Source organism: Neovison vison, chromosome 1 (assembly GCF_020171115.1).
Source record: "Neovison vison isolate M4711 chromosome 1, ASM_NN_V1, whole genome shotgun sequence".
Taxonomy (NCBI): domain Eukaryota; kingdom Metazoa; phylum Chordata; class Mammalia; order Carnivora; family Mustelidae; genus Neogale; species Neogale vison.
In genome coordinates, this window is record NC_058091.1 from 157,528,167 (window position 1) to 157,546,902 (window position 18,736).

Sequence of the window (18,736 nt, forward strand, 5' to 3'; positions counted from 1 at the left end):
CTGTCTTTCCAAGACGCAGATGCTCCTTTGGGGCCTCAGGCTTTCACTGGAGCTTGAGCCTTGTTTCCTGTTCCTCGTCCTTGCTGTCCTGTAAAGGACTGCCTCTCAGAAAAGGACGTCTGAATGAATGGAGAGTGGGGAAGCCGAGGCCTCCCTGGTCCTAGGCGTGAGGCCATGTGGAATCGTGCAGCATGGCCAGCAGGGCCTGAAAGTCTTCCTCACTGAGGGGCGCTTCCAAGGGTCCCGGAGGCTCCTCCTGCCACAGATGCACACTCGGATAAGGCTGTGTGTCTTCCTCCCTCTCTGTGGCTGATAGAAGCTCCTCTAAGAAACTTGAATCTTCTGCAGAAGATGGGTGCTGTGGAACCAGTGCACTAGGGAGCCCAGCAGCAGGGGGTGCCTGCCACCGCCAGCCAGGGTTCCCAGCGTGTGCAGGCTGCCCAGCTGCTGCATCCGGAGCCTGTCCTGTGCTCACGACAATTCCGGACCCCTTGCCCAACCACTGTGGGGCATAGTGGCTACCCAAGGGCCCTGCCTCCTGCACGGGTTGGCAAGGATTGTCATCTGGAGGCAGGGGATAGCCTTGGAAGGGCACGAGTACCAAGCCAGGGAGCTCCTGTTGCCGCTGGCATTCCCCTTGGGTCAGGGGACAAAGACGGGCATGAAGAGCTGAAAGGCACCCTCCCTGAGTCGGTCCCATCAGGGAATGGCTCCTCATGGCTTCAGGAGTGGGAGAGTTGCATCCTCCCTGCCAGGCTTGGGTGGGCGGGGCCGTAGTGGCCTCCACGGCCTGGCTCCCAGGGCCCCCACAGGGAACCAGAGGGGCAAAGCCCATGGAGAGGACAGGAAGGGTCGCTGCAGCAAAAGCCTGCATGCTTCCCAGAGGATTGGAAGGAGCAGGAACCAGAAGCTGAGAGCATCCAGGGACGCCGGGCTGAGAGCATCCTGGGTCCCCTGGGACAGTCAAGTGAGGACTGGCTTCCTGGTTTGCCGCCCGGTCATTCGCGGAGCCACTTCTGCTCTGCCCTGGGTGCCGAGCTCTTCTGTTCTGGAACCAGACCTGGGACAGAGAAGAGGGGTTGCGGACATGAGAATGAGAAGAAGTGAAAGACACCACCTCGGCCTGCCCCTTCCCCTGCTCGGGATCTCTCAGGGAGAAGGCCAGGTCTGTTGCCCTGACTCTCAGGGCAACTCGGTTCACCCCTTTCACCTGGCTCTTGTGAAGTAGGGGCAAGTCCCAGGCAACTGTGGACACCTGGTCTCGATGGAATTCCCACTTGACTGGATGGAATGGCAGCCGCTCAGCTCTGCTCTGCTGTGCTCTGCTCTGCTGAGCTCCCCTCTGTAGTGCTCTGCGTGGTCCCTGCCTAGCGCTCTCTTTGTTTGCCCATTGCAGCTTCCTGACCAGCCATTCCTTGAGTCTTGGGGCCAAGACTTAGCTGACCACCTGCCCTCCTTTCCCAGCCTACTCCAAGTCCTCCGGGCGTCCCTCAGCATTTGACCCCCAGTGTCCGACTGGATGTGATCCCAATGGCAAACCACCTCCTCTGCCTTGGAGGCCTTCAGCCCAGCTGCGGAACTGGCCTCACATCGACACACTCCGTCTACAGGCACAGGTCTTGAGCCCCCAGGGGAAGTCATGGACCGCCAGGACTCCAAATCAACCACACCCGCGTTGGATTTGCCTCTCTGTATTCCTCCGCTGGCTGGATGAGAAGGGGGTTCTCAGGAACGAGCACCCTGAGCCTCCCCTCTTTCCAGGGACAAGACTTGTCAGGGGCCAGGCCCGTACATGCCTCCTTAAAGCAGGCTCACGGGCTCTGGCCCTAAAGGAGTGCCTTGCGGAGAGTCTACATCCATTGACCATAAAGCTGTTTCACAGGTACTTAACTAGAAACAAGTCTCTCTGGAGCTCGGGGAGAACAAGCCTGCTCAACTGGGCCCCCCCCCCCGGGACCTCTCCCCCACCTGGCCAAGAATCCGAGGGCCGATAATCCTAAATGATTAGGTTATCCAGAAAGGTGTGGCTTGTGAGCAGGATCCATTCTCGCCCTGGGGGTGCTGAGGCCCAGGTCACTGACAAACACTTGGCCACTCACAGGAAGGCAACCCCACTCACACTCAGGAAATCCTGGGGGCCACATGGAGAGCGACCCCAAGCCGTCGAAGCACTGACACTTTGCATGACCTCAAGAGAGGTGGCAACTTTTCCGTTTCCCCACTCCTGTCCACGCACCATTTCTACACACATGGGCACGACCACCTCACCTTCACAGCCTCCCCTAGCATCCCCATTTCGGCTGACACATTCTGCTTTTGTGCAGTCCATCCTTTGCAAGCTCCATGCTCTCCCCCTACTGCCCAGGCACTGGACCCCGTGGATAACCCCGACGAGCCCACGTTTCTCCAGGAATGTCTCAGGGGCCACTCTCCACTGCACATTCAACAGTTCACAGGCACCCTCCGCACATGTACCTGAATGCGGCATTCCGGGAGGCCTGTGAGTCTGGCCAGCTGTTCTCTGGTAGAAATGCTAGGAAATGGGTTCTTCTCAAAGGCTTGAAGGAGGAGACTGGTTTGGGATGGAGAAATGGCTGTCCGTTTTCTCCTGTCCTCCTTTGGGAAACGTTCTGAAAGGAGAACAGAGTTAGAAAGAAGGGTTGGGAGCCAAGGCCCATCCAGCGTGGAAAGAGAAGTTGGTGTCCGTGTGTGCCTGTGTGTGTGTGTGTGAGTGTGTTTGTGTGTGTGTGGGTGTGTGTGTGTGAGTGAGTGTGTGTGTGTGTGTGTGTTTGTGATTTTACATTTTCCTAATAGCTTCTCTTTCCCTGAGTCCATGAGGTCAGCATGGACCCACCCACACAAGCCAGCACTTGCCTCTAGAGCCTGAGGGGACCCAAGAAAAGGACTCTGTCCTTCCTGGCACTTTCAGGACAAGAAGATTCACAGCCTTTCTGTCCCAGAAACAATGCACCTGCCACCGGGGCGGTGTAAACAGAGTGTCCATCGCTGGGAACACGAAAGGCAGCTGCGACAAGGTAACGTGGGTTCCTTTCCTGAGCCCTCTTGCCCAACCCTTGACAAGCCCATGCAGACCCGTTCCTGCGTGAAGGAGAAGCTCCAGAAGAGACTCGTTTGGTAGACTGGGGACTCACCTGGAGTCCAAGCTGGAGGCTGTTCCTGTCCACACGATGGCCCTTCCCCTTGGGAGTTTGCAGACGCCAATCGGCTCTGCCTGAGCTGTCTGGTGCGCTCGTTCTGGAACCACACCTAAGTGGCAAAAGAAGAACCGACGGTCAGGCAGCACTGGTGAACTGGTTCTATCTGTATCTGTATCTGAATGTACATCATCGACCTCTATCTCTATGTCTCTCATCTGGCTACCTCCGTATCTTCCATTCCTTTGTGTCCCTCATACCTAAAGTCTCAGAGAGTTTTGTGTGGGCCACGCGATAAGCCCGGGCAAATGATTTCTAGGGGAAGTCGGCCTGGATATGTTGACCCGTTGGAGTGCCCGGGCCATGCCAAGCAGTGGTCCCCGTGTTCTCAGACAGAATGACTTGGAAAGACTTCAAAGGGCATGGGGTCCCCGGGAATGCCCATACAGGAGCCAAAGCATCTGAGCTCCCAGCTGGGCATGGAGATTGACATGCACTGGCTTCAGCCAGATTGTGTCCACAACTTGTGCCCCAGGGAGAATGAAAGAGAAGCTTAAGCCTACCTGGATCCTGGACTCTGGAATGTCTAGCTCTCGGGCCAGTCGTTCTCTGGTGGTGATGCCAGGGTACCGGTTCTGCTGGAACAACGCTTGCAGAGCCTCTTTCTGCCACGGCCTCAAAAGAAGCCGCCTCCATCGGGATCCTGTTGCAGGGTAAATGGCCACTGGATTAGGAAGACTTGCCTAGCAATGGGAACCGGCTCTGCTGCCTCAGCTCTTCACATTCTGCCCTGTCCACCCATTGCCAGGCCAGAGATTATTGTCCCTTGGCCCCCCACGGATTCACTGGAGAGCCTGCTCGATAGGACCCTGGCAGCCTGCCCTCTGCCCGTGGGAATGGGTGATAGTCCAGGATCTAGGGAGATACCAACCTGTCCCGAGCCATGTGATGGCATGCCAACGAATGAGGAGACCCGCGGGGCGAGTGAGGGAGGAAAGCACCTTAGGAGGAACAAAGAGGACCCAACTGCTCCTAAGAAACATCCAGGAAAAATCCGACAGTACATCCTGCCGAGTGCTGCCGCGTTGGAGGTGAAAGTTCCATTTTTGTCAGTGACACCTGAAAGAGGTGCCGAACCTCGACCCATACTCTGCCCCCAGAGATCTAGCTTGCCTATTTTCCAAAGCGGGACTCTTGTTGGGACTCCTGCCCACCGACTTCAGTTTTGCTTCCGACGGCGGCCACGCGCAAGCCTCTCTCGATCCCCTTCCCCCAATCCTCTGTGGATCAGAACCTTCCAGCCTGTGTCCCGGCTGGCAGGGTGGACCCTCTTAGTGCCCTGAAGCCCGGAAAGTAACCGGGGCCTTTGTGGAAAACAAGCGGGGAGCAGGGCCTCTGAGGGGAACTTACTCCTTGATGTGCTGGTGGGAGCCATGCCGCTGCAGTACCTCGGGTCCCAGAGCACTGGCCGGTCGACTGGGCAGGATCTGGGAGCTTGCGTCTGATCAAAGCCTAGGATGGCCCACCCCCAATCACTTCGACAGCTCCTGTCGAAGTGAAGCCCTGCCTTCAGTGGTTCCGACCTTTGGGAGAAGAGGTGTTCAGCAGGATTTCGGGACCACCTGAGCCGAGAGCTGGACCTGGACAGGTGGATGTGCCCGACCCACCCTCCTCTGCATGGAATGTGCCTCTCCCACTCCTGCAAACTTGTCTCCAGGATGACAGCCCTGACATCGAACGGTGCTGTTGAGACTCTGGGGACTGTTAGGGCCGATTTAATGTTCACACCTGTTTAACTATTAGGGCCTGCTTAGCCCAGAGCCACTCCATATTGCCTAGGTAGCCATACTGTTGTTTACATCCACGGACTGCATTCCGGGAATCAATGCCCCAGTGGGTTTCCACTGGCTCCACCTGGTGTTCCTATTCTTCACTGCTCTTGGCAGGGCGTAGCCAGAGAGACTTGAGCTCTCAATGGAGCGCCCTACGTAATAATGACCTAGGAGGAGAAGCCAGCTGCAGGAACCTGGGAAGCAGATGGAGAAGTTCAGATCAATTCAAAGCAGAATGGAATCCGGAAGGGCCAAGTTGCCTCTCCTGTGAAGCTGGTCTGTGTTTGTGTGTGTGCGTGTGCGTGTGTGTGGGTGTGTGTGTGTGTGTGTGTATACAAAATACCTAACTCCGCTTACATTGTGGTGATCCCATCTGTGGTCAAAAGGAAGATGAGATGGAATGTGCCATCAGTCGACCGCTTCAGTGGATTCCCAGAGCCGGCCAGTTATTGAATCGGCCAGGCAACTACCAAGCAACCCGACAGCCAACCAGCGGCCCAAAAGGAAATGGTACACAGAGAACCAAATGACGCACCCATTGCCTTTTGGCTCACTCGGCTCTGCAGTTCCATGAGGTGAACCACAGGGAGACAAGTAGAACCCAGTAGAAAGAGGCGGAAAAGGGAGTCATTTTCGCAGGACGTGACGGCAGTCCCAGAGCATTTCCTAATGGTAGGGGTGAGTGTGTGTGCGGGTCAGAGGGTGTGCTCGTGCTTCCGTCCCAGAGGAACCAGTGGCTTTCGGTCAAGAAACGGCATCTGCAGAAACAGAGTAATCGCATCTCCTGGAAGCTCGAGGGGATCTCCCCGGCCAGGTAGTTGGTGGCTCTCCTGGCTGGGCTTTTCCCCATGGTGGCTTGCAGCACGAGGAGACAGGTGGGCAGGGGGCCTCCCCAGAGGGTGCCCTCGAACTTTCTGGGCGCCGTTGTCTGAGCACAGAGGTTTGAGGAATGCGCAAAACCCCCACAATGGTCAAGTGCCGAGTCCTGACTGGAGCCTATCGAGGGCAGCTGACCATCAGCGCAGCTCTCTGTGGCTTTTCCAGACATTGCTGTCCTGACGTTGCAGGTGGCCTCCAGGCACTGCCTGAGGCTGACCCTCAACAAGACGAGGAGCCGTGCTGAAGCCCCGAGACCATGTCCCGCAGACACGTGGATCCTGTTTTTGGCGCCTCATTCTTCCGCTTGGGTGATCTCTATCAGAGGGCGAGACGATCCCTTTGAGGGATCCCAGGGGTGGCACAGCTGGGGGAAGAGGCCCTGACAGATCCGAGGCCCTGGGGCCTTGGCCTCCAAGCCCACGAGTAAGAACCCGCTAACGGGCAGACTTCCTGCAGCTTCCACATGGACACCTCCTCTGCCAAGCTATTTTCCAGAGTGGTGCTGCGTGTCGCACACATGCCAGGGGCTTGAGACCTCGCTGATGTGCATGGCACTGGCCATGCATGGAGAGGACAGGCTCCAGGGCTCATGTCCGTCCTTGAGAATCTGGTGTGGCTGGCCTTGGACCCCAGTGTGGCTGCAGCCCTGTTCTTCCCTCCACATCATGTGTGCAGAAAGGCCAGCCCCAAGAATCCACAGACCTTGGAAACACGGCCAGAGGAGACTGAGGTCCTCCCAACCCCACAAGAGAGCCATTCCACCATGTAGCTTCTCTAGACACAACCCAAACCCCGTCTGTCCCGAGGACACTTTGGCTAGGCACATTCCAGATATCCTAACCCACTCTGTTCGGGGAGGGAGAGACACGAGCTTCCACCCAGCCTACAAAAGCTACAGGTTGATGTATCCCTAGAGCCAACTGAAGAACAAAACACTAGGGCTGGTGAGATGTGGAGGGTTTCCAGCACAAGCTCCATCCACAGAGATATACCCGCGATCCACCTGTGGAACTAGGCACGTAGCCACATGGGGCTACAGATACATTTGTGCAAAAGAGCATGTGGATAGTGAGAGAGATCGAGTTGGCCGGAAGTGACCAAGGTCAGACTTCTTTGGTTCCTTGCAACATGGATCCCATACGTGTTGGCCATGGGTTTAGGGTTGGACTCAAGAAACCAAATACACAGCCTCTCATCTCCCAGGGCACATGGGAACGTGGTAGGGACAGAAGAAAAAACCGAGGAAATAACCCAGTGAAGCCCACCTGAATCTACAAAAGGTTTTGACCACATCCCTTTTCCCGGTGGTTCTGTACCCATACTCTAAGAAGCATAAGCATGATCGTGAGACTGTGTGGACATCTGCAGGTATCCACGTGTGAAAGAAAATGAGATAGAGGAAGAAGGAAAGGTCGACTGAGATCTGAAGAAAGGGAAAGAGAGAAAAGGAGTAAGGGCAGGGGCATAAAGCAAGGTTGGGGGGGGGGCTGTGACTCAATGCCTGCCTTCCATGATGATCCTTACGTGGGAATTTGGCCTCCGCTGAGAAGAGTGGAGTCAGGTACAGTATGCGTGGAAAGACTTCCACTTGTGCTCCACCTTCATCCCTTGGAGGAATGCTTGCACAGAAGGCACCCTCCGGGCAGGCGGAGGGGGATGAATGCTAGGAAGTGTTGGTGCAGCCTCTCGGGCTTGTCTGTGCCAGAAGCTCTGAACTACACGTGGACATGCCGATGGCTTCCACAGTCCATTCCCGGGCCAGAAAGCATCACCAGTCTCTGAGGATGGGCAAGCATGACCGGACGGTTGGGGATCGGAATGAATCATGACCAGACACCATACTGGGGAACCAAAGATAGGTTTATTATGTCAATGGAGTGTCCCATGGACCTTGAAAATCCAGGATGGATTTCCTCAAAGTTCCCTTTCGCAAGGGAGAGGAGTGGCCCCGCCAAAGGAAGATCACAAAGATGCTGACAGGGAGTATCTGTCTTCTTCCTGAGAAGCGAGAGAACATTGTATGTAGTGAGCATGCTGATAGACACCAACCAGAGACAGGGAAAAAAAGAAGTGCAAAGGTTCTGGAAAGAGCCACATTGGTCCCCTCATTGCTGGAATGCCTTCTGAGACTGACTGTCATCCCCGGAACTGTCATGCTGTGTCCACTGGAATGGCTCCAGGGCAATAAGCCAGGCAGGCAAATTCCACAGGGCATTCTGGACTTTGGCTGGGACAGGATCTCTGGGCAATGGGGGCCTGCGGTCGTTTCCCGTTTGGCTGGTTCCGAGCCCTCCCAGCCCGGATGGCTTGGCCTCCCTGGGCCCCCTCAGGGGAGACTTGTAGCGTGCTGTCTTGGTCTACACGCTCAGCTTCTGCAGATTGGAAGTTCTGCTTCATCAGGAGGCAACGGCATGGGGGAGGTGTCCTCTGACTTCTCTTCCTTGCTTAGGTTTGCTGCCAGGGCCAGAGTTTCCCTGGCCCCAGAGTCTAGGGCGATGGCAGGGAGGAGGGCCGGTGTGTGTCCTGCCCGTGGTCACTCAGGTGTCAGGGAGGGTATAAAGTGCCCAGTGTCCTTAATGCCTTCAGGTGCCTTGTGGAGATTGATGACCATCGGGAATGCCATGGAGCCCCGTCCACGCGGCAGGGAGGAGCACCCTTCTGTCTTTCCAAGACGCAGATGCTCCTTTGGGGCCTCAGGCTTTCACTGGAGCTTGAGCCTTGTTTCCTGTTCCTCGTCCTTGCTGTCCTGTAAAGGACTGCCTCTCAGAAAAGGACGTCTGAATGAATGGAGAGTGGGGAAGCCGAGGCCTCCCTGGTCCTAGGCGTGAGGCCATGTGGAATCGTGCAGCATGGCCAGCAGGGCCTGAAAGTCTTCCTCACTGAGGGGCGCTTCCAAGGGTCCCGGAGGCTCCTCCTGCCACAGATGCACACTCGGATAAGGCTGTGTGTCTTCCTCCCTCTCTGTGGCTGATAGAAGCTCCTCTAAGAAACTTGAATCTTCTGCAGAAGATGGGTGCTGTGGAACCAGTGCACTAGGGAGCCCAGCAGCAGGGGGTGCCTGCCACCGCCAGCCAGGGTTCCCAGCGTGTGCAGGCTGCCCAGCTGCTGCATCCGGAGCCTGTCCTGTGCTCACGACAATTCCGGACCCCTTGCCCAACCACTGTGGGGCATAGTGGCTACCCAAGGGCCCTGCCTCCTGCACGGGTTGGCAAGGATTGTCATCTGGAGGCAGGGGATAGCCTTGGAAGGGCACGAGTACCAAGCCAGGGAGCTCCTGTTGCCGCTGGCATTCCCCTTGGGTCAGGGGACAAAGACGGGCATGAAGAGCTGAAAGGCACCCTCCCTGAGTCGGTCCCATCAGGGAATGGCTCCTCATGGCTTCAGGAGTGGGAGAGTTGCATCCTCCCTGCCAGGCTTGGGTGGGCGGGGCCGTAGTGGCCTCCACGGCCTGGCTCCCAGGGCCCCCACAGGGAACCAGAGGGGCAAAGCCCATGGAGAGGACAGGAAGGGTCGCTGCAGCAAAAGCCTGCATGCTTCCCAGAGGATTGGAAGGAGCAGGAACCAGAAGCTGAGAGCATCCAGGGACGCCGGGCTGAGAGCATCCTGGGTCCCCTGGGACAGTCAAGTGAGGAGTGGCTTCCTGGTTTGCCGCCCGGTCATTCGCGGAGCCACTTCTGCTCTGCCCTGGGTGCCGAGCTCTTCTGTTCTGGAACCAGAGCTGGGACAGAGAAGAGGGGTTGCGGACATGAGAATGAGAAGAAGTGAAAGACACCACCTCGGCCTGCCCCTTCCCCTGCTCGGGATCTCTCAGGGAGAAGGCCAGGTCTGTTGCCCTGACTCTCAGGGCAACTCGGTTCACCCCTTTCACCTGGCTCTTGTGAAGTAGGGGCAAGTCCCAGGCAACTGTGGACACCTGGTCTCGATGGAATTCCCACTTGACTGGATGGAATGGCAGCCGCTCAGCTCTGCTCTGCTGTGCTCTGCTCTGCTGAGCTCCCCTCTGTAGTGCTCTGCGTGGTCCCTGCCTAGCACTCTCTTTGTTTGCCCATTGCAGCTTCCTGACCAGCCATTCCTTGAGTCTTGGGGCCAAGACTTAGCTGACCACCTGCCCTCCTTTCCCAGCCTACTCCAAGTCCTCCGGGCGTCCCTCAGCATTTGACCCCCAGTGTCCGACTGGATGTGATCCCAATGGCAAACCACCTCCTCTGCCTTGGAGGCCTTCAGCCCAGCTGCGGAACTGGCCTCACATCGACACACTCCGTCTACAGGCACAGGTCTTGAGCCCCCAGGGGAAGTCATGGACCGCCAGGACTCCAAATCAACCACACCCGCGTTGGATTTGCCTCTCTGTATTCCTCCGCTGGCTGGATGAGAAGGGGGTTCTCAGGAACGAGCACCCTGAGCCTCCCCTCTTTCCAGGGACAAGACTTGTCAGGGGCCAGGCCCGTACATGCCTCCTTAAAGCAGGCTCACGGGCTCTGGCCCTAAAGGAGTGCCTTGCGGAGAGTCTACATCCATTGACCATAAAGCTGTTTCACAGGTACTTAACTAGAAACAAGTCTCTCTGGAGCTCGGGGAGAACAAGCCTGCTCAACTGGGCCCCCCCCCCCCGGGACCTCTCCCCCACCTGGCCAAGAATCCGAGGGCCGATAATCCTAAATGATTAGGTTATCCAGAAAGGTGTGGCTTGTGAGCAGGATCCATTCTCGCCCTGGGGGTGCTGAGGCCCAGGTCACTGACAAACACTTGGCCACTCACAGGAAGGCAACCCCACTCACACTCAGGAAATCCTGGGGGCCACATGGAGAGCGACCCCAAGCCGTCGAAGCACTGACACTTTGCATGACCTCAAGAGAGGTGGCAACTTTTCCGTTTCCCCACTCCTGTCCACGCACCATTTCTACACACATGGGCACGACCACCTCACCTTCACAGCCTCCCCTAGCATCCCCATTTCGGCTGACACATTCTGCTTTTGTGCAGTCCATCCTTTGCAAGCTCCATGCTCTCCCCCTACTGCCCAGGCACTGGACCCCGTGGATAACCCCGACGAGCCCACGTTTCTCCAGGAATGTCTCAGGGGCCACTCTCCACTGCACATTCAACAGTTCACAGGCACCCTCCGCACATGTACCTGAATGCGGCATTCCGGGAGGCCTGTGAGTCTGGCCAGCTGTTCTCTGGTAGAAATGCTAGGAAATGGGTTCTTCTCAAAGGCTTGAAGGAGGAGACTGGTTTGGGATGGAGAAATGGCTGTCCGTTTTCTCCTGTCCTCCTTTGGGAAACGTTCTGAAAGGAGAACAGAGTTAGAAAGAAGGGTTGGGAGCCAAGGCCCATCCAGCGTGGAAAGAGAAGTTGGTGTCCGTGTGTGCCTGTGTGTGTGTGTGTGAGTGTGTTTGTGTGTGTGTGGGTGTGTGTGTGTGAGTGAGTGTGTGTGTGTGTGTGTGTTTGTGATTTTACATTTTCCTAATAGCTTCTCTTTCCCTGAGTCCATGAGGTCAGCATGGACCCACCCACACAAGCCAGCACTTGCCTCTAGAGCCTGAGGGGACCCAAGAAAAGGACTCTGTCCTTCCTGGCACTTTCAGGACAAGAAGATTCACAGCCTTTCTGTCCCAGAAACAATGCACCTGCCACCGGGGCGGTGTAAACAGAGTGTCCATCGCTGGGAACACGAAAGGCAGCTGCGACAAGGTAACGTGGGTTCCTTTCCTGAGCCCTCTTGCCCAACCCTTGACAAGCCCATGCAGACCCGTTCCTGCGTGAAGGAGAAGCTCCAGAAGAGACTCGTTTGGTAGACTGGGGACTCACCTGGAGTCCAAGCTGGAGGCTGTTCCTGTCCACACGATGGCCCTTCCCCTTGGGAGTTTGCAGACGCCAATCGGCTCTGCCTGAGCTGTCTGGTGCGCTCGTTCTGGAACCACACCTAAGTGGCAAAAGAAGAACCGACGGTCAGGCAGCACTGGTGAACTGGTTCTATCTGTATCTGTATCTGAATGTACATCATCGACCTCTATCTCTATGTCTCTCATCTGGCTACCTCCGTATCTTCCATTCCTTTGTGTCCCTCATACCTAAAGTCTCAGAGAGTTTTGTGTGGGCCACGCGATAAGCCCGGGCAAATGATTTCTAGGGGAAGTCGGCCTGGATATGTTGACCCGTTGGAGTGCCCGGGCCATGCCAAGCAGTGGTCCCCGTGTTCTCAGACAGAATGACTTGGAAAGACTTCAAAGGGCATGGGGTCCCCGGGAATGCCCATACAGGAGCCAAAGCATCTGAGCTCCCAGCTGGGCATGGAGATTGACATGCACTGGCTTCAGCCAGATTGTGTCCACAACTTGTGCCCCAGGGAGAATGAAAGAGAAGCTTAAGCCTACCTGGATCCTGGACTCTGGAATGTCTAGCTCTCGGGCCAGTCGTTCTCTGGTGGTGATGCCAGGGTACCGGTTCTGCTGGAACAACGCTTGCAGAGCCTCTTTCTGCCACGGCCTCAAAAGAAGCCGCCTCCATCGGGATCCTGTTGCAGGGTAAATGGCCACTGGATTAGGAAGACTTGCCTAGCAATGGGAACCGGCTCTGCTGCCTCAGCTCTTCACATTCTGCCCTGTCCACCCATTGCCAGGCCAGAGATTATTGTCCCTTGGCCCCCCACGGATTCACTGGAGAGCCTGCTCGATAGGACCCTGGCAGCCTGCCCTCTGCCCGTGGGAATGGGTGATAGTCCAGGATCTAGGGAGATACCAACCTGTCCCGAGCCATGTGATGGCATGCCAACGAATGAGGAGACCCGCGGGGCGAGTGAGGGAGGAAAGCACCTTAGGAGGAACAAAGAGGACCCAACTGCTCCTAAGAAACATCCAGGAAAAATCCGACAGTACATCCTGCCGAGTGCTGCCGCGTTGGAGGTGAAAGTTCCATTTTTGTCAGTGACACCTGAAAGAGGTGCCGAACCTCGACCCATACTCTGCCCCCAGAGATCTAGCTTGCCTATTTTCCAAAGCGGGACTCTTGTTGGGACTCCTGCCCACCGACTTCAGTTTTGCTTCCGACGGCGGCCACGCGCAAGCCTCTCTCGATCCCCTTCCCCCAATCCTCTGTGGATCAGAACCTTCCAGCCTGTGTCCCGGCTGGCAGGGTGGACCCTCTTAGTGCCCTGAAGCCCGGAAAGTAACCGGGGCCTTTGTGGAAAACAAGCGGGGAGCAGGGCCTCTGAGGGGAACTTACTCCTTGATGTGCTGGTGGGAGCCATGCCGCTGCAGTACCTCGGGTCCCAGAGCACTGGCCGGTCGACTGGGCAGGATCTGGGAGCTTGCGTCTGATCAAAGCCTAGGATGGCCCACCCCCAATCACTTCGACAGCTCCTGTCGAAGTGAAGCCCTGCCTTCAGTGGTTCCGACCTTTGGGAGAAGAGGTGTTCAGCAGGATTTCGGGACCACCTGAGCCGAGAGCTGGACCTGGACAGGTGGATGTGCCCGACCCACCCTCCTCTGCATGGAATGTGCCTCTCCCACTCCTGCAAACTTGTCTCCAGGATGACAGCCCTGACATCGAACGGTGCTGTTGAGACTCTGGGGACTGTTAGGGCCGATTTAATGTTCACACCTGTTTAACTATTAGGGCCTGCTTAGCCCAGAGCCACTCCATATTGCCTAGGTAGCCATACTGTTGTTTACATCCACGGACTGCATTCCGGGAATCAATGCCCCAGTGGTTCCTGGGATCGGTACCGGGCATCGATTCCGGAAGTAAACGCCCTAACCACAGAAGCCACATGCCTTGAGGCCTGCGGTTATGCTCTATACAACCAGCCCGTGAGATCGGGGCCGGGTCGCTCTCTACGGAGGCGGCCCTGGCCTGTCCGTCTGACTTCCAATGCTGGGCATTGAAGAAAGCTTTGCATAACGTTCACTTCGTGTCGGTCTCGTTCCCCTGGCTGGTCAGTCTGACTTCTAATACTCGGCATAGTATAAAGCTTGGCATAGCATTCTCTTTGCCTCATTCTCGTTCCTTTGATAACGCACCCCATCTGGGACTGTCTAGGACTGGACCCGGTGAAGGCTGTTCTACCCTTGTTTCAGATTCTGGCATGTGGGTGTGGAACGCGAGTCCCCTTTGGCTTCCCAAGACGAGCCTCCTAATTAAGTTCCCTTCTATTGCATCGCATGGCTTTCGATCTTTCTTTCCACTGTTTATGTGTACTGTGTCTTTATCGGAACGCCGGTCTTGTTTCATTGGGCAGCTTTCCTTTTCTCCCCTTTTTTTCCATGTTTGCTGATTTTTGTATTACTTGAATAAACAGATTATATGGTAAATGCCCTGGTATCTTCACCTTCCCCCTCCAATTGGGACTGGTCACCCACTTGGCTTGCTGTCTCGGTGCCTTCCACGATTGGGGATTCCGTTTCCAAAGACACCCAGGCAGGTCCCAGGCAGCTCGTGAAGCAACACTTCCCTGTGGATCCAGGCAGGACACTGAGATCAGTCAGCTGAGATCGGAGGCACGGAAGAGAGAGATTTCGAGCCAGCCATCGCCATGTATGTGGAATGGATTGCTCCACAGCCTTAGCTGCTTGTGGGGACAAGGGAACCACAAGTTCGGAGGAAAGGCTTGGGACATGTGAACGTGCAGTGTTTGAGACAAGTGGAGATGCTACCATGTCCTGGTCTAAGGGAATCAACGCTCTCCGCCGTCTGAGAGGGATTCAGGCCTCCCTAGGTTTGCCAGAGAGAAACAGTCTGTGCTATGACGACTCCATGACTTTGGGTTTCCACTGGCTCCACCTGGTGTTCCTATTCTTCACTGCTCTTGGCAGGGCGTAGCCAGAGAGACTTGAGCTCTCAATGGAGCGCCCTACGTAATAATGACCTAGGAGGAGAAGCCAGCTGCAGGAACCTGGGAAGCAGATGGAGAAGTTCAGATCAATTCAAAGCAGAATGGAATCCGGAAGGGCCAAGTTGCCTCTCCTGTGAAGCTGGTCTGTGTTTGTGTGTGTGCGTGTGCGTGTGTGTGGGTGTGTGTGTGTGTGTGTGTATACAAAATACCTAACTCCGCTTACATTGTGGTGATCCCATCTGTGGTCAAAAGGAAGATGAGATGGAATGTGCCATCAGTCGACCGCTTCAGTGGATTCCCAGAGCCGGCCAGTTATTGAATCGGCCAGGCAACTACCAAGCAACCCGACAGCCAACCAGCGGCCCAAAAGGAAATGGTACACAGAGAACCAAATGACGCACCCATTGCCTTTTGGCTCACTCGGCTCTGCAGTTCCATGAGGTGAACCACAGGGAGACAAGTAGAACCCAGTAGAAAGAGGCGGAAAAGGGAGTCATTTTCGCAGGACGTGACGGCAGTCCCAGAGCATTTCCTAATGGTAGGGGTGAGTGTGTGTGCGGGTCAGAGGGTGTGCTCGTGCTTCCGTCCCAGAGGAACCAGTGGCTTTCGGTCAAGAAACGGCATCTGCAGAAACAGAGTAATCGCATCTCCTGGAAGCTCGAGGGGATCTCCCCGGCCAGGTAGTTGGTGGCTCTCCTGGCTGGGCTTTTCCCCATGGTGGCTTGCAGCACGAGGAGACAGGTGGGCAGGGGGCCTCCCCAGAGGGTGCCCTCGAACTTTCTGGGCGCCGTTGTCTGAGCACAGAGGTTTGAGGAATGCGCAAAACCCCCACAATGGTCAAGTGCCGAGTCCTGACTGGAGCCTATCGAGGGCAGCTGACCATCAGCGCAGCTCTCTGTGGCTTTTCCAGACATTGCTGTCCTGACGTTGCAGGTGGCCTCCAGGCACTGCCTGAGGCTGACCCTCAACAAGACGAGGAGCCGTGCTGAAGCCCCGAGACCATGTCCCGCAGACACGTGGATCCTGTTTTTGGCGCCTCATTCTTCCGCTTGGGTGATCTCTATCAGAGGGCGAGACGATCCCTTTGAGGGATCCCAGGGGTGGCACAGCTGGGGGAAGAGGCCCTGACAGATCCGAGGCCCTGGGGCCTTGGCCTCCAAGCCCACGAGTAAGAACCCGCTAACGGGCAGACTTCCTGCAGCTTCCACATGGACACCTCCTCTGCCAAGCTATTTTCCAGAGTGGTGCTGCGTGTCGCACACATGCCAGGGGCTTGAGACCTCGCTGATGTGCATGGCACTGGCCATGCATGGAGAGGACAGGCTCCAGGGCTCATGTCCGTCCTTGAGAATCTGGTGTGGCTGGCCTTGGACCCCAGTGTGGCTGCAGCCCTGTTCTTCCCTCCACATCATGTGTGCAGAAAGGCCAGCCCCAAGAATCCACAGACCTTGGAAACACGGCCAGAGGAGACTGAGGTCCTCCCAACCCCACAAGAGAGCCATTCCACCATGTAGCTTCTCTAGACACAACCCAAACCCCGTCTGTCCCGAGGACACTTTGGCTAGGCACATTCCAGATATCCTAACCCACTCTGTTCGGGGAGGGAGAGACACTAGCTTCCACCCAGCCTACAAAAGCTACAGGTTGATGTATCCCTAGAGCCAACTGAAGAACAAAACACTAGGGCTGGTGAGATGTGGAGGGTTTCCAGCACAAGCTCCATCCACAGAGATATACCCGCGATCCACCTGTGGAACTAGGCACGTAGCCACATGGGGCTACAGATACATTTGTGCAAAAGAGCATGTGGATAGTGAGAGAGATCGAGTTGGCCGGAAGTGACCAAGGTCAGACTTCTTTGGTTCCTTGCAACATGGATCCCATACGTGTTGGCCATGGGTTTAGGGTTGGACTCAAGAAACCAAATACACAGCCTCTCATCTCCCAGGGCACATGGGAAAGAGGTAGGGACAGAAGAAAAAACCGAGGAAATAACCCAGTGAAGCCCACCTGAATCTACAAAAGGTTTTGACCACATCCCTTTCCCCGGTGGTTCTGTACCCATACTCTAAGAAGCATAAGCATGATCGTGAGACTGTGTGGACATCTGCAGGTATCCACGTGTGAAAGAAAATGAGATAGAGGAAGAAGGAAAGGTCGACTGAGATCTGAAGAAAGGGAAAGAGAGAAAAGGAGGAAGGGCAGGGGCATAAAGCAAGGTTGGGGGGGGGCTGTGACTCAATGCCTGCCTTCCATGATGATCCTTACGTGGGAATTTGGCCTCCGCTGAGAAGAGTGGAGTCAGGTACAGTATGCGTGGAAAGACTTCCACTTGTGCTCCACCTTCATCCCTTGGAGGAATGCTTGCACAGAAGGCACCCTCCGGGCAGGCGGAGGGGGATGAATGCTAGGAAGTGTTGGTGCAGCCTCTCGGGCTTGTCTGTGCCAGAAGCTCTGAACTACACGTGGACATGCCGATGGCTTCCACAGTCCATTCCCGGGCCAGAAAGCATCACCAGTCTCTGAGGATGGGCAAGCATGACCGGACGGTTGGGGATCGGAATGAATCATGACCAGACACCGTACTGGGGAGCCAAAGATAGGTTTATTAGGTCAATGGAGTGTCCCATGGACCTTGAAAATCCAGGATGGATTTCCTCAAAGTTCCCTTTCGCAAGGGAGAGGAGTGGCCCCGCCAAAGGAAGATCACAAAGATGCTGACAGGGAGTATCTGTCTTCTTCCTGAGAAGCGAGAGAACATTGTATGTAGTGAGCATGCTGATAGACACCAACCAGAGACAGGGAAAAAAAGAAGTGCAAAGGTTCTGGAAAGAGCCACATTGGTCCCCTCATTGCTGGAATGCCTTCTGAGACTGACTGTCATCCCCGGAACTGTCATGCTGTGTCCACTGGAATGACTCCAGGGCAATAAGCCAGGCAGGCAAAGTCCACAGGGCATTCTGGACTTTGGCTGGGACAGGATCTCTGGGCAATGGGGGCCTGCGGTCGTTTCCCGTTTGGCTGGTTCCGAGCCCTCCCAGCCCGGATGGCTTGGCCTCCCTGGGCCCCCTCAGGGGAGACTTGTAGCGTGCTGTCTTGGTCTACACGCTCAGCTTCTGCAGATTGGAAGTTCTGCTTCATCAGGAGGCAAAGGCATGGGGGAGGTGTCCTCTGACTTCTCTTCCTTGCTTAGGTTTGCTGCCAGGGCCAGAGTTTCCCTGGCCCCAGAGTCTAGGGCGATGGCAGGGAGGAGGGCCGGTGTGTGTCCTGCCCGTGGTCACTCAGGTGTCAGGGAGGGTATAAAGTGCCCAGTGTCCTTAATGCCTTCAGGTGCCTTGTGGAGATTGATGACCATCGGGAATGCCATGGAGCCCCGTCCACGCGGCAGGGAGGAGCACCCTTCTGTCTTTCCAAGACGCAGATGCTCCTTTGTTGCCTCAGGCTTTCACTGGAGCTTGAGCCTTGTTTCCTGTTCCTCGTCCTTGCTGTCCTGTAAAGGACTGCCTCTCAGAAAAGGACGTCTGAATGAATGGAGAGTGGGGAAGCCGAGGCCTCCCTGGTCCTAGGCGTGAGGCCATGTGGAATCGTGCAGCATGGCCAGCAGGGCCTGAAAGTCTTCCTCACTGAGGGGCGCTTCCAAGGGTCCCGGAGGCTCCTCCTGCCACAGATGCACACTCGGATAAGGCTGTGTGTCTTCCTCCCTCTCTGTGGCTGATAGAAGCTCCTCTAAGAAACTTGAATCTTCTGCAGAAGATGGGTGCTGTGGAACCAGTGCACTAGGGAGCCCAGCAGCAGGGGGTGCCTGCCACCGCCAGCCAGGGTTCCCAGCGTGTGCAGGCTGCCCAGCTGCTGCATCCGGAGCCTGTCCTGTGCTCACGACAATTCCGGACCCCTTGCCCAACCACTGTGGGGCATAGTGGCTACCCAAGGGCCCTGCCTCCTGCACGGGTTGGCAAGGATTGTCATCTGGAGGCAGGGGATAGCCTTGGAAGGGCACGAGTACCAAGCCAGGGAGCTCCTGTTGCCGCTGGCATTCC